This window comes from Monodelphis domestica, chromosome 4, assembly GCF_027887165.1.
Source record: "Monodelphis domestica isolate mMonDom1 chromosome 4, mMonDom1.pri, whole genome shotgun sequence".
Taxonomy (NCBI): domain Eukaryota; kingdom Metazoa; phylum Chordata; class Mammalia; order Didelphimorphia; family Didelphidae; genus Monodelphis; species Monodelphis domestica.
In genome coordinates this window covers 4,597,785-4,612,691 of record NC_077230.1, presented here as the reverse complement: position 1 = coordinate 4,612,691, position 14,907 = coordinate 4,597,785, and the positions used below count along the sequence as shown (strand labels likewise).

The 14,907-nt window shown below is 34.2% G+C and overlaps 1 protein-coding gene across 3 annotated transcripts in view; it reads right to left on the bottom strand.

The window, feature by feature from the left end:
- Window positions 1–14,907, bottom strand: part of KCNJ6 (potassium inwardly rectifying channel subfamily J member 6) — a 192,604-nt gene that overhangs the window by 164,967 nt on the left and 12,730 nt on the right. Inside the window, exon 3 of one of the 3 annotated variants that reach the window (XM_056797073.1) lies at window positions 7,557–7,776. The exons of the other annotated variants lie outside the window; for them this stretch is intronic. The gene's annotated coding sequence lies outside the window, so the exon portion shown is untranslated. The remainder of the gene's footprint in view (window positions 1–7,556; window positions 7,777–14,907) is intronic. 3 annotated transcript variants of the gene reach the window in all.

Sequence of the window (14,907 nt, the reverse complement as noted above, 5' to 3'; positions counted from 1 at the left end):
GAAATTATTAATTGTTACTATAATGTGTTCTTTGACCCACTCATTCTTTAGAATTAATTTAGTTAGTTTCTAATTAATTTTTAATCTTGGTTTCAAGGATTTTTGAATGTACTTTATGGAATATACTTCTTACTTTGTTCAAGTTGGTAAAAGATGCATTTAATATTTATGCTTTTCTGCAATTATTTATGAGTTTTTTAATGCCCTAATCCAAAGTAAATTTTTGGACACTTCTGGGAGTGGAGCTAAAATGGAGGAGTAAACCAGAGCAGTTCCATGTCATCTTTGAAAATCCTCTCCAACCAAGATTAAAATATCACCACAAAACAAATATAGGAGTGAAAGAAATAACAAGGAGACAGAGTGAAACAACTTTCATGAAAATAAAAACATAAAAGGTAGACAGAGAATATCTGGGGCACTGGAATGAGAAGAGAGCAGAGCTAGCAAGAGGCTGTAGCAAGCCAAGAACAAGCCACACCCCTCGATCCCACATCTATCATCCCAAGTTCTTAACCTAAGTCCAAGCCAACATTCAGATCCTGTGATCCTGTCTGGGCAAATAGTGATCCAAGCCAAACCACACCCCTTGAAATTTCAAACCTGTGAAGAAGTCTGGAGTCCCAACCCAGGGCAATCTGGGCTGAGGTGGGCTGATCTGTGTGGGCCCAGAATGAAGCCAGGAATCCCAGTCTGGGCTTAGGGTGAGGACACAGTTCACAGGGTTCCTGTCCTCATCTTTTTGCCCCAAACTAAGGGCAGAACTCTAGGACAGGGAAATAAAGGGTGTCTGATTGGATCAAGTACATAGTGAGGCCAAAATCTTGAGCTTACTAAGCCTGGGGCTAGAATTTGATAAGCCCCTGACCTGATCAAGTTCAGAGTGAGATCAAAAGTTAATGCCCAAGCCTGAGACAATTATTTCAGCTATCAGAATCTCAAGGGTCATTTGAATCATCAGTGGGAGGGGGCTCTCAGAGCCATCAGCTCTCAGACCATCACATCATCCTCAAAGAACTGAAACTGGTAAAAACCCAGAAAATAAGCTGAGAATAAAACCAAGGAAGGACTGAAGTTTAAGACAGTACTCCAACTTCCCAGAAAAAGAACCAATCTATATTTAGGAAAAATGAGCAAACAACCACAAAAAAAGCATCTAACTCTAAAGAATTTTTATAGAGACAAAGAGCAAGGTACAGATACAGAAGGGGACGGTGAAAGTAAAGGAAACACATGCAAAGTCCAAATGAAAAATATGGATTGGACACAGATTCTGGAAGAGTTCAAAAATGACTTCAAAGTAAATTTTTGCAAAGGTGCTATGCACAGCTAAGAATTCCCATTCAAAATTTTCAAAAGGTCTATAATATCTAAGTTTTCTATAACTCTATTTAGGTCATTCATTTTTTAAAGGTTTAAATATGTATGGGGAAAAGTAAATTGAGTTTCCTCAATTATAGTTTATTGCTTCTTTCATCCTGTTTAACTTTCCCTTCCAGAATATGTATTTTATGCCAATGAATATATGTTCAATATTGATACTAATTTATTGTCTATGATACACTTTTGTAAAATGTAGTTTCCTTATTTAATTCTTTTATTTAGGTCTATCTTTGCTGTTTGATGTGACATCATGATTGCTACCTCTGTCTTTTTTTTACTTAAGTTGAAGCATAATAAATTTTCTCTAATCCCTTATTTTATCTCTCTGAGTATATTTCTGTTTCAAGTGTATTTCTTAAAAATTAACCTATTGTTGGATTCTGGTTTCTAATCCATTCTGTTATCCTATTCTATTTTATGGATAAGTTCCTACCATTCACAGTTACAATTATGTTTGCTGTGTGTATTTCCCTCCATCCCATCTTTCACATTTATCCTTTCCCCCCCATTCCCTCTTTAATTTGTCTTTATTTGTCTTCCAATAAAGCCTCCCTTAGTCTATCCTTTTTATTCCCTCTGCTCCACTTTTTCTCCTATTTCCCTAGAAATATGTATTTCTATATACAAATCAATTTATGTATATATATATTCTTCTCTCCTTTGACTGGTTTATATGATAGTGAGATTTAATTGTCACCCAAAATTCTTTACTACCTCTTTATAATTATAAAGACCCCCTACTTGTGTACATTTATGAAAGAGAATTTTCTTCATTCTTTTCTTTTTTTGTTCTTCTTTCAAAATAATCAAAATATAACAGGCACATCATGGTCCCCTCTCTAATTAGATTCCCTCTATTACCCTTAATGATAACGTAATTCTTAGGGGCTATATGTATTATCTCCCCAAATAAAAATATAAATTCTTTAACCTTATTTTTCCCTTTGATTTCTCACTCATGTTTATCTTATTATTCTTCTCTTGACTGTATGCCAATTTTTTTTTTACTCAAATTTTGTCTTAATGTGAAGATTATTTAGTTAAAGGTACCTTTTCTCCCCCTCTAGAATTATATAAAGTTTTGCTAGGATTTGATGTAGGATTAAATTAAATTTATTCTTTGTCTTATAAATGAACTCTTTGCCTTTTGAAATATCGTATTCCAAAATTTGCACTTCTTATTGTGGTAGCTATTAAATATTGTGCAATCCTGATTATGGTACATCTGTACTTCAATTCTTTCTTTCTGGCTGTTTTTGGTATTTTTTTCTATTAACCTGTGGGCTCTGATTTTTGGCAATAATATTCCCAAGAGTTTTTGCGTAGGCATTTCTTTCAGAAAGTAACCAATAAATTTATTCAATTTCTATTTTGCCTTCTGGTCCCAAGATATATGCAGGTTGTAAAAATGATTTCTTGAAATATAATATCTATTCTCTTTTTTCCTGGTGAATATTAGGTATTTTATTGAATCTTAAATTACTTCCCTATGATCTGTTTTCTCGGTCAATTGTTTTTCTCATAAGATACTTCAATTTTTTTTTCTTTTTTGTTTCATTACTTCTTAATATGTCTCATTGAGACATTAGCAGTCATTTCCAATTCTAATTTTTAGGGACTTATTTTTTTCAGTAAGCTGTTATACCTCATCTCTTAAGCTAGTAATTCTCTTTTCAATTCTTCCTTACCTCTCTTTTCTGTTCCCATTTCCTCTCTCTTGTTGTCTTTTAATTTTAAAACCATTTTTAACTAAAAAATTCTCACTTTAAAATTTTTAGAAATTCTTATTGGACAAGTATGATTATAAAATATTGTTTGGAGAAATAGAAAGAGATCTAAAATTGTAGAAATATGGGTATACTCATGGGTTGAAGGAGTCAATATGATAAAAATTAAGTATGCTCCTCCAGTTAATATACTTACTCAGTGCCATACTAATGAAAGCATTTGTAAGCTTAGAAAAATAATAATGAAATGTATGTATAGGGGGGAAAATACCCAAATTCTCAAGAGAAAGAATGAAAAGTGAAAGGAGGCTTAGAAGTGTGGTATCTCAATTAACACTACAAAACAGTAATTATTAAAAACAATTTGAAATGGTTAAGAATTATTTCAATCAGTAAAACAGATTAGGTATGCAATGCTAAAAGAGAATTTGTAAGAGATGAGTGGTTTATTGAAAGCAGATATAAATAACTCCATTTTGTTTTGTATTCACCATTTTTGCTATGTGCTGTCTCAGCATATTCTGCAAGATCTATTTGCAGCAGGCTGGCTTTCTCCAGAATCACTTTTTTTTTACCTCTAGTGGCTTTATTTTTGTAAAGGAGAACTTTGAAGGCCTTAGGAAGTCTGCTCCTTCTATTTATCTTATTCCCTTTATCTAATGGTAATGAGGATGTTTATTAGAATAAAGTTCTTTTTTAAGTAATGATAAACATCCCTCACATAAATGACAAGCAGAGCTCTTCTTTTCTTGGTCTCCAGTAGCTGTTACCACTAGAATGGTAATAAATGTCGCCAGTTGAATTGAATAAGGTCCGGTATCCACAGTCTTCTGGTAGCATGTATCTCTCTCTAAGTGAATAAATTGCTGTTCGTTGCTCTCTGAGTTATTGGCAGGAAGGACCCAGACAATAGTCTAGAGGACAATTTGTGCCACAGTTTTTGGCACTCCATATGGAACTTCTCTAGTCCAACAGAGTTTGTGCCCCCTGCAACCCTCTATTGAACACAAGATAAGTTTACCTTGAGAGGCTGATTCAGGTTGGGAAATCAACTGGTCAATAAAGTTGCCATTTAATTGTTAAGGAAAATCAGAGAGACAGTACAGTGTCTTCTTGTCTGTGCCTATCTAAGGGTTTTTCAAAGAAAAACATCTCTCTGGGTTCTGGGAAAACGGAATATATTTGGAAATTGTCTGGAGATTTGGAGTATTTTCATCAGTTGTACTTCCATTTTGGGATCTGGTGTCTAGCACGGATGGTCTGATAGAAATCTTGGGAGTCAGTAAGAGCCTTAATAAAAGTGCCATAAAGTTGACATGACTCAATTTTTTCCCTAGTAGGCATTCTTCATTGAGATGTGTTCTGTCTGACCAATTTCTTCCAGAACAGAGTCCTTGTGGGCATATTTTGGCTAATGGGAAGACAATTTCAAGAAACACTAGTTTGTTTAATCTTTACTTATTGAACTCTTATCAATCTAAATGGGCCATCTTACACCTACTTATTGAGGCAGCTCGGTGGCACAGTGGTTAGGGGGCTGGGTCTAAAGTCAAGAAGACTCATCTTCCTGAGGGCAAATTCTGGCCTCAGAGACTTACTAAGCCATTTAATCACATTTGCTTCAGTGAGAAACTGCAGTACCTACCAAGAAAACCTCAGATGGGGTCACAAAGAGTCAGGCATAGCTGGACAATGACACAAATGATTCTGCTGAACTCCCCATTCTATTGTCTCATAACTTCAGTCATGGAGCTTTACAGATTCTAAAAGATTAAATAGAGATTTATTCCTGAAACAAATGGGCTGTTTGGGCAAACCCTGAAGTGAAAGTAGTTGACATCAAACATAGTATAAAAGAGATCAAGGGTTCTTTTTCCTTGAAAATACTTTTAAAATCCTCTCCTCGCGAAGTTTTGCCAGAGGATGAGCCCTCTTGGTCATCCCTGCCACCACTTGCTTCAAATACTCCCTCTCTGAGGATGCAGGTACCCCTATTCCTTAATAGGACACTGCTTAACAGGACTCTATACATCCCTGTCTCTGAAAAGCACCTAAAAACCTTCTCTGAAATCCTCTCACTGATGACTTTTGTCTTCAATGAACAGGATGAGACAAGAAATTGGGACAAATGGACGGACATCCAGAGACAGAAAGACTGCCAGCTACTGTTAGCTGCCACCCAACCCTCATCTTGCAGGAGGATTTCGACTAAAACGGCTGTTTTTGATGAACACAAAGGGAAAAAGGATTTAAGCAACTTCTCTGTTTGTGATGCCTGCAAAAGCCTGGGTACCAGAGAAGAAAATGTCCACTCCATCTTTGATGATTCTAATGCTAAACTGACTTCTTCCTGAGAAGTGTGTGTGTGTGTGTGTGTGTGGGGGGGAGTCCACTAACCTTTTGGTGAAACTTTTGGTTTAGATGAGGCAGGAAAAGAGTTGCAATTTTTGTGCCGATATTACAAAAGATATAGTCTCTTCTTTGCGTCCCCATTTCTCTTTAGATTGGCATTTCAGAGAGACAGAAAAGAGGGAAGGAGAGCCTTAACTCATTTGGAGGAACTGCTAGCATGTCAAAGAAATTAGAGAATACCTTTGGGACTATCTGTTTATGATGCATTTCTAAATAATAATAATGAAAGTGCTTGGAATGTTTTTAAGAATGCGGAAATATTTTTTGGAGTGTTTCTGTGAGTTTCCAACTGCCGCAGACATTTAAAGTAGAACCTTTTTGACATTTTCACACAAGCACACGCTTCGGCTACTCTTTCCCTGAAGAACGGTAGACTTATGGTTTTAATAACAATAAAATGAAAGAGGGTTCACTAACTAGAAAATTCTCAGACCTTCAACAGAACTGAAGTGAGTTTAACTGTTTTATCTCCAGTGATTCCCAAAAGGGGAGAAAAAGAAAGAAAGTTTGTGCTTTTCAAGGCTTTTCTAGTGCTTAAGAAATGATTTGTATGTCTGTTGCGCTAACACTGGGTGGATAGGGATCTCAATTAGGGGTCAATGGGAAGTAAGAGTTTCTATTTCCCCAAAAGCAGGTATATTGAGCTCCTGATTTATTTCTCTCAAGTTGACACAATAAGAAATCTTTGTCATCTGTCACAATGTCCAGAAAAGAAAAGCGTAGGATTTTGTAAAATCCTCTAGAACACGTTAGGGAATAATTTAGCAAGATTTTGAATTAAGTGATTTAAATTTAGTCTGATACTAGATTTGATAAAATCGGGGAAGTGATTATTTACAGTAGAGTTGATTTGTATTCTAAGTTGCAGCATCTTCTAGTGTTCTATCTTAGTCTCTGAATGCAATGACTATACATACTGCCAAAACTAGTAGATGGATGAAGTGATTTTTTCCATCCAAGAAAATACAAAAATTAATTTAACAAAAACAAATGGAACAAAAATGAATTTTAACTGTCATTTGACTGGCAATAAACTTTGTTTCATGTATGAGTTTTACATCCATGAGGTTATGCTCGTGTTATATTTATACATTTATTGCATATGATCTTTGGAGCTCATGCAGAAATACTGTTACATTGTGGGGTGAAAGCTAACGTAGTATTCATTTGTATCCTTAGGAGCCCCGAATGCTGTCATTTGATGACTTTGCGCTACCCCTGAGCCCTTTTTGACTGGAAGGTAGAGTTGAAGACTGAAAAGGAGTTTTCTCAGTTTTGTCAAAATTAACTTAGTAACTTGGTGAGTTACATTTTCACTGAGAAGCTTTGTAAGACCTTCTGGGCCCTCTGACTTTTCGGTCTTATTGGAATATAAGCTCGTATCAGCTCTGTGAAAGAAGCCACAAGGGAATATACACAAATGGGAGACTTGTAAATTCTTCATCGAAAGCTAGAGTTTAAAAGTTGCTTGTAGAGTGTAGCAATGTTCTATGGTATAAATTGCGCAATGACCCATTTCTATGAAACTTATGAAAACGTATTCGATAAATTACAACTCCATTGGCATATCTCAGTAATTCCATCTTTGAAGCTTTTCCTTTTATTCTAGGCAACAGCTTAAGACATTGGGGCAAATATTAGTCAGAATTTAGGGGAGTTTTTCAGGGAACGATCACATTCACTTTGCGTACGTACGTAACTCTGGAACGTGATTTTTCTCTTATATGTAAAGGCTTGATAAAAATAAACAAAAACATCAGGAGGGGTTTAACTTAGGAAGGAAAGGAAAAATGAGGTTTTAGAAAAACTTTACATATTCTTAATAAGTACTGAAGAGAAATTTTTTAAATTGTTATTTATTGTCAACTAACTTATTACAGCATGAGAAACAACTTGACCCTGTTCTGATTTATCAGTAGTGGAACTTGTTATGCGGGATTCAGTCTCTAGGACTTTGACTTTGTTCAACCAGTGCTTCACCATCCTGGGGAAAGTGCAAGGACTGCTCAATCAGAGTCTATCTGAAAAGATTACCTGGGGAGGTAGATGACTGCAAAGATTGAGAAGATGGCCTTATGAAGATAGTGCACTGCAGTATCCTCTTGACTCAGTTTTTCCATTGGGTTATTTCTTTTCTGAACAGGATTATTCCCCACCTGGTAGATCCTGAGCTGGGCTATTCTACGCTGTGAAGCATGTGGAAATAGGTTGCATAGTTGGCTGTTCCATAATGGCTTTTATTTATGACTTTTACCTAAAATCAAACAGAGATAAGGGAGTTTTGTCCCGGTAACCCTATGATAGGTCAGTTTTTGACTTAGATATATATGGATCCTGACAAGTCCAGACAATGGATTCCTAGAAGTACAGGTTTTAGATCTGGGATAATGATTGTTACCTGCTGTATCCCCCCTCCCCCCAAACTATCACTACCTCTGAAATAAACCATTTTTAGTCAACAACTAGCCTGGTGTACAGAATGCTGCCCACAAGGCCTTTCCGGGTTGGAGAACAAGTTTGGGGTACAAACACGTACCTAAAGTTATTAAAATTGAGTTTGCCTCAGTTACTGTGGAGAACTTGGAATTCCCAAGGTTGGGTTGCCTTTAATCAAAATCCCTGATATTTCAGAATTTCAGATCTGATTCCAGAATCAGATACAACTCTTGTATCTGATATTTCAGAATGCTGAACTTAATTATTCATAATCATACTTCTCATATATCCATTACAGAAGAAGCAAACGGCTCTCTGCAAGGTCTTCATTGGATATAAAATTCAGCTGGGGAATAAGGAAAGGCTTCATGCTGATCCAAAGCACCCCAACGTATTCCTTCTCCAGAGGAGTAGTGATAGATCAATGAAGGAGACTCTAGAAAAGGTATGGAAGGTTGTAACAAATGGGACCCAGAATGGATCAGGCTTTGCCTTCACAGAATAAAGATGCTCCGAATATGTGAGGAAAACACCAAGATTTACATCGTCCCAAGTATGGGAAGTCATTGTTACCTGAGAATAATGATACCGGGTGTCTGTACATATTGCCCAAAGAGGAGCTCAGAGCTAAAAGGGTTCTGAGCCACAGTCCAGTGATGTGAGTAATGCAACACTCCCAGGAGATTCATGACCTAATATGCTATGCCAGTCAATCATGTGGATATTCTCAGATTACTCCAGCAACTGCTAAAACGTATGAATAAATCCACCGGCATCATCTAGTGTCTGGTAACTGAGGACTGTAAAAAGGAAACAAAAACTTAAATTTTAATGGAATTGTAAACTTTACTTTGAGAGTGTATTTGAGTATCCCCAGATCCTTTTCTATACAAATCTCTAAATACACTGGCTATGGATATCTTCTAGTCATTTATAAATTCTCAAATTTTATTGAGGCTTTTACGTGTAGAATTGTTTTTATTAGTCCTCAAAGAACTTTTAAGTCATATCTTTCCTATTTGAGTTCTCTCTTTGATAGTATCAAGAGATGGAAGGGTTCATTTTATAAGTCAAGCCCTCAAGAATCCTTTTTCAAAATTCCTTCCCTCATTTCTGGACAACTTTCCATATCAAGTGCAGTATTTGGAAAAAGAAAAAAATTAATAGTATATAAAAAGTGAATTTTTTAAACTTGCAAATGAGCTACCAATAGCTGAATTTCATGTTCTTCCAATAACTCTGACAGGTCCATAAATTTTACACTGGTTTTTACTACATGAACTAATTACTGGAAGATCAATATGGTGGGTCTGTGTAGGACTGATATTAAAACTTATAACTAACAAGTTTAAGCAACATAATCTAGGAAAACTCCACAAGTCACTCAAAATGGGAAAAGTAGATCTTTTGGAAGAAACATTTCTGTAAATCGGCCCTACAAAAAAAGACTAATTCTAGGTAGTCAAGCTCCTTAAAGACAATAAGATATCGATGAACATCTCTGAGTAGAAGTACACAATTTATGGACAGTAGTCAAGGACAAGCTCCTCTGACTCAAAATTTACAAGGGTAAATATTTCCCAGAAGCAGACTGCATTAGGTAGGTAGCTAAAACTAAGATTGCAGAATGAGAAACGTTTAAACTTTTATAAAATGTTAAATCATAATCAAATAGGAAAACAAAGGAAAAAGTTATCTATCATATCTAGGATAGGATAAAAGTTCATGACCAAACAAGGGATAGAGAGGTGATTACAGAAGATAATATAGAAAACTTTGATCATAAAAAAATAAAAAAATTAACAAACGAATCCAATAATATTAAGATTTAAGTAGGAATGATTGGGGGGGGGATCTTTTCTCCAAATATATTTGATGTTTGTTCTCATTTCTAAGATACGTAAGGAACTGATTCAAATTTATAAGAATAATTTACCAATTGAAAAATGATTTTAATATATAACAGGCAGTTCTCAAGAAATCTAGACTATCAAAAATGTTACCAATTGCCTTAGATCTCTCCTCCCTTTTGAGGCTAAACTCTACATTAAGTAAGTGCCTCCACTTCTTTTTTCCTTCTTAACTCTTAGCAATCTTGCTTCTGACCTCTTCATTCAATTGAAGCTTTTCTCTTCAAAGTTATTAATTAATTAATTGTCACCTAATGTCCTTTTTTATAATCCTCATCCACAATGGCCTCTCTGCAGTTTTTGACACTGCTGATCTCTCTCTTCTTCTTGATATCCTGATTTTACTGGGTTTTTGTGACACTGCCCTTTCCTTATTCTCTTCCTATCTATTTGTTCTTTCTGTTTGTTCCTTGCTGAATATTATTTCTGCAGAGGGTGCCACCAGCTTCTCAGTCACCCAGGCTTTCAAATTGTTCTCTTCAGCTCCTCACTCTCTCCCTTCCCTTTTAGTCTAGTCTCATCAATTCTATCTTTGTAACATCTCTCATGCCCCCCCCCCTTCCCTTTGCTTCTTTCACCTTGTCCCAGAATCCTAATTCAGAGCAACACTACTGCAAAGCTATAAATTATATTGAAATAAACATTTATCATACCATAACTGTTCTTGGAAACTTTTTTGTTTTCATTTAAAAAAAATGCCTTTTCATTAAGACTCTAATCAGTGAATTAAAAAACCTAAAAAAAAACCCCTTGATACACAGCAAAATTAATTCCTACATTATCAATGTCCAAAAATGAATGTTTCTGCATTTTAGGTTGATCACTGTTAGTCAGGAAACTATGAGTTCAAATATAGCCTCAGACACTAAATGTACAATCCTAGGGCAAGTCACAGAACTCAGTTTCTTCATTTGTGGTGGAGGATAGTTGAGACATCCAGCTACCAGGGTTGTAGTGAAGATAAAGTAGGATAATGTCTGTAACATGTTTTGCAGAACTTAAAACATTGTGCAACTTGTAGCTATTTATCGTTGCTGTTATTCTTACCACCATCTTGTTTATTGGAGTTTTAGTCTTTCAAAGTTATTTTTCTCCATCTTGTTATCATCGTGAAAATTTGTTCTCTCTTTGTTTTGAGTCAATTCATATAGAACTTCCTAGTTTTCTCTGCAGCTTTACATGCCAAATTTTGTTTAGTTATTTCTCAAAAGGAGAAATCAACCAAGTTTCTAATTTTCTTCCTTTGAGGTTAAGCCTCAAATTCATTTAATTTGCATTTCTTTGGTTAGTGATTTTGAGCATTTTTATATTAGTGTTGATAGTGTGGATTTCTTTTGGAAAACTGGCTCTTTTGGTTTCTTTTCTTATTTACTTATGCCAATTTCTCAGTTTATTTTTCTTGTCATCACTATAATCTGTAGTATAGTATCTAGTACTATATCAAATAGAACTGGTGACAATGAAAATCCTTATTTCACCCTGAAACTCACTGGAAAAAGATTCTAGTTGATTTCCATTACACATGAAGCTACCTCTTGGTTTTAGATATTTACTATTTATCATAAAAAATATTTTAAACTCTCAACTTCATTACTTCCAAGGCAGAAGAGTGGTAAGGGCTAGACAATGGGGGTTAAATGACTTGCCCAGAGTCACACAGCTAGGAAGTGTCTGAGTCCAGATTTGAACCCAGAACCTCCCATCTCTGAGCCTGGCTCCCAATCCACTGAACCACCCAGCTGCCCCTATTTATCATTTTTAAAAAGATGCATTTATTCCTTTGTTTTCTAGTGTTTTTTTTTTAAAGAAATGGATACCATATTTTGTCAAATATTCTGCATCTATTGATACAATATAATTTTATTGGTATTGCTATTGACATGGTTAATTACCTTTATATTTTCTTAATATTACATGAGCCATGTCCTTAAATCCAAGCTGGTCATAATGCATAGTCTTTATGATATGTTGGTATGGTTTCTGGAGTAATCATTTTAATATTATTCATCAACATTCATTAATGATATTCATCTTTTTTTAACTCTTCTTGGTTTGGGTGTTAAGATCATATTTGTGTACTAGAAGAAGCTTGGTAGCATTTTTACTTCTATTTTTGCTTTGCTAATAGCTTTTTACAATATTGGAACAAATTGTCTTTGAGTGAAATAATTCAATTATGAGTCCATCTGGTCCTATTTTTTTCCTCCTTTGAGAGTTCATTTATGACTTGTTCAATTTCTTCCTCTTAGATTGCGCTAATCTCTCTGCTTGTTGTTTCTGATTTTGGTACTTAAAACTTTTGCAGGTATTAATTTATTTCATCTAATTGGTCAGTTTTATTGGCATATAATTAGGTAAAATAATTTCTAATAATATCTCTTTTTCATCTTCATTTATTATAAATTCTCCTTTATCATTTTTAGTAACAACCTCATTTTCCTTTTTCTTCTTTTTAATCAAATTAGCTAATGGTTATTTATTTTATTTATTTTTTAAAAATCTTCTAATTTGCTTTATTAATTATTTTTTGCTTTCAATTTTATTTATATCATTTTAGATTTTCTGGAGTTTTGTTTTGATGCCTAATTGGGATTTTAAAATGTGTTGGTTTTCTAATTTTTTTATATTTTTAATTTGATAATCAGTTCTTTTTAATTTTTATTAATAAAAGTGTTTAGAAATATAAAACTGCCCTTAAAGATTTCCCTGATTCAACTCTAAAATTTTTGGTATAGTCTCATTGTAATTATATTTAATAAAATTATCTATCATTTCTATAATTTGTTCTTTGTTCCAACAATTTGCTTAAATAAAATTATATAGTCAACAATTGATTTAATACTTCTATTTTATCACATTTTGATAAAAATAATGTGTAATAGTTTCCTTTTCTGTATTTATGAGCTTTTTGATTTATTTAGAATTGAGATTCATTGAAGTACTATAGTAGTATACTTTTATTATCCATTTTTTTTTTGCTTTTAGTTTTTCCTTTAAGTATTTAGAGGTTATGCCACTTAGTGCATAATGGAGAAACTAGGAAGAAAATTGGATAGAAAGCTTGGTCACTGGAGTCAGGAAGCCCTGAATTAAAAATCTGACCTTAGCCACTAAATGTGTAAGACTGGATGAGATACAATCTCTGTTTGTTCAGTTCTCTCATCTGTAAAATTGGAATAGTAATAGCATGTATAGTTGTTGTAAGGACCAAATGAAATAATAATTGTAAAGTGCTTGGCACAGTGAACTAGACACAATAATTTATATATAAATGTTAGCTAGTATAGTTATAAAATTATATTTATTCATTATTAATTAAATCATAATATAATGTACATATTAATAATCTATTACTTTATAAAGCAAAATTTAAGTTCACTATTTACCCCTTTTGAGTTATTTTTTATTGTTGCTTTGTCTAAAATCAGAATTGTTAGCCCCTCTTTTTTTTGAGTAAAATTGAAATATAATAGATTTTGTTCCAATCCCTTAGTGTAATTCTGTGCATTATTGATTCCGATGTGCTTCTTTTGAACAATATATTGTTGAACTTTACATTCTAATTCATCCCAATATCCTTTTCTATTTTAAGGATGACATCATCTCATTCAAATTCATGGTTATGATAGTTAATTGAATTTTTCCATCTACTGAATTTTCTCATACAATCTTCTTTACTCTTCTATTTCTCTTGATGACAAATTCTAAACGTTTTGTTCTTCCCATCGTCTCCTCTTTATCATCGATTTTCTAAGTTTAGAGTTTGTTTTGCTCATGAGAAACATCTCTCTGAATCTACCCTGTCTTATACTCCTCTTTACTTTTTCCTACTCCTTTCTGTTTCCCTGTTGAGTTGAAAATATTCCTAAACCACATTCAATCTCTCTCTCTGTCTCTCTCATGTTCTTCCTACTTTTTGATCAATTTGGATGAAAATAAATTTCAAGTGGTTCCTGCTCTCCATCCCTCAGCCTCCTCTCCTCACCCCCCCCCCCCAACACATTTGTTTATACCTTAAGGCAGCAAGATGGCTTAGTGTAGAGAACTAGGCTTGGAGTCAGGAAAATCTGAGTTTAAATCTGACCACAGGCATTTAATAAGTATGTGACCCCCCCCCCCCCCCCCCCGCAAGTCACTTAACCTCCATTTGTTTCAATCCATTGGAGATAGAAATAGAAAACCACTCCAGCATCTTTGCCTAGAAAATCCCATTGATAATATGGTATATAAGATCATGAAGAGGCAGATACAAATGAAGAACAACAAAAAATGAACTTCTAATTGTGTACTCTAATTATTGTGATAAATTACACCATTCTTCCTGAAAAATTTCTCTTCAGTATGTCTTTTCCTTACCCAAAATTCCATTTTACAACTTACTGGCACCAACAAAACAAAACAGAAACTATTTCTGTTCATCTTTGGTGTCATTTGACTGTTCAGAGATATGGCCCGTTATGACATTAGGATTCTGAAATGATATTTTTTAACATCCTCCTCCTCCTCCATCACAATGTAAACAGTTCATTCTTCAAAGTTTCTTCTTCTTCTTAATCTAGTTTATCTATGTTACTTTTTAACATTTTCTTCCATATTTGTTTTTCACATTTACCTTTCAGCTTCAGTTTTTCATCAAGAATGTTTAAAAGTCCTCTGTTTAGTTAAAGGTATATTCTTGCTGAATTATATTCCATTTTTTTGGATGTTATCTTGGATGAAGATTTTTATCTCTTGTCTTTTGAAAGATCTCATATTTTCTACTCCTAAATAGAATGAGCTATTTTTCAGTTTTTAGAGCTTTTATTTCTGACTGCTTAAAATGTTTTTTTTTCTTTTATCAGGAAACAGGATTTTGGCAATGACATTCCTGTGAATTTTCATTTGGAGGTTTTGTTCAAGCAGATTCAGGGATTCTTTATATTTTCACATTGTCCTTTTATTCTCTGTGTCTGTGAAAATTTTAAAATGATTTCTTCAAATATAATGTCCAAGGTCTTTCATTGACCATGGATTTCAGGGAATCCTATGATCCTTCTTCT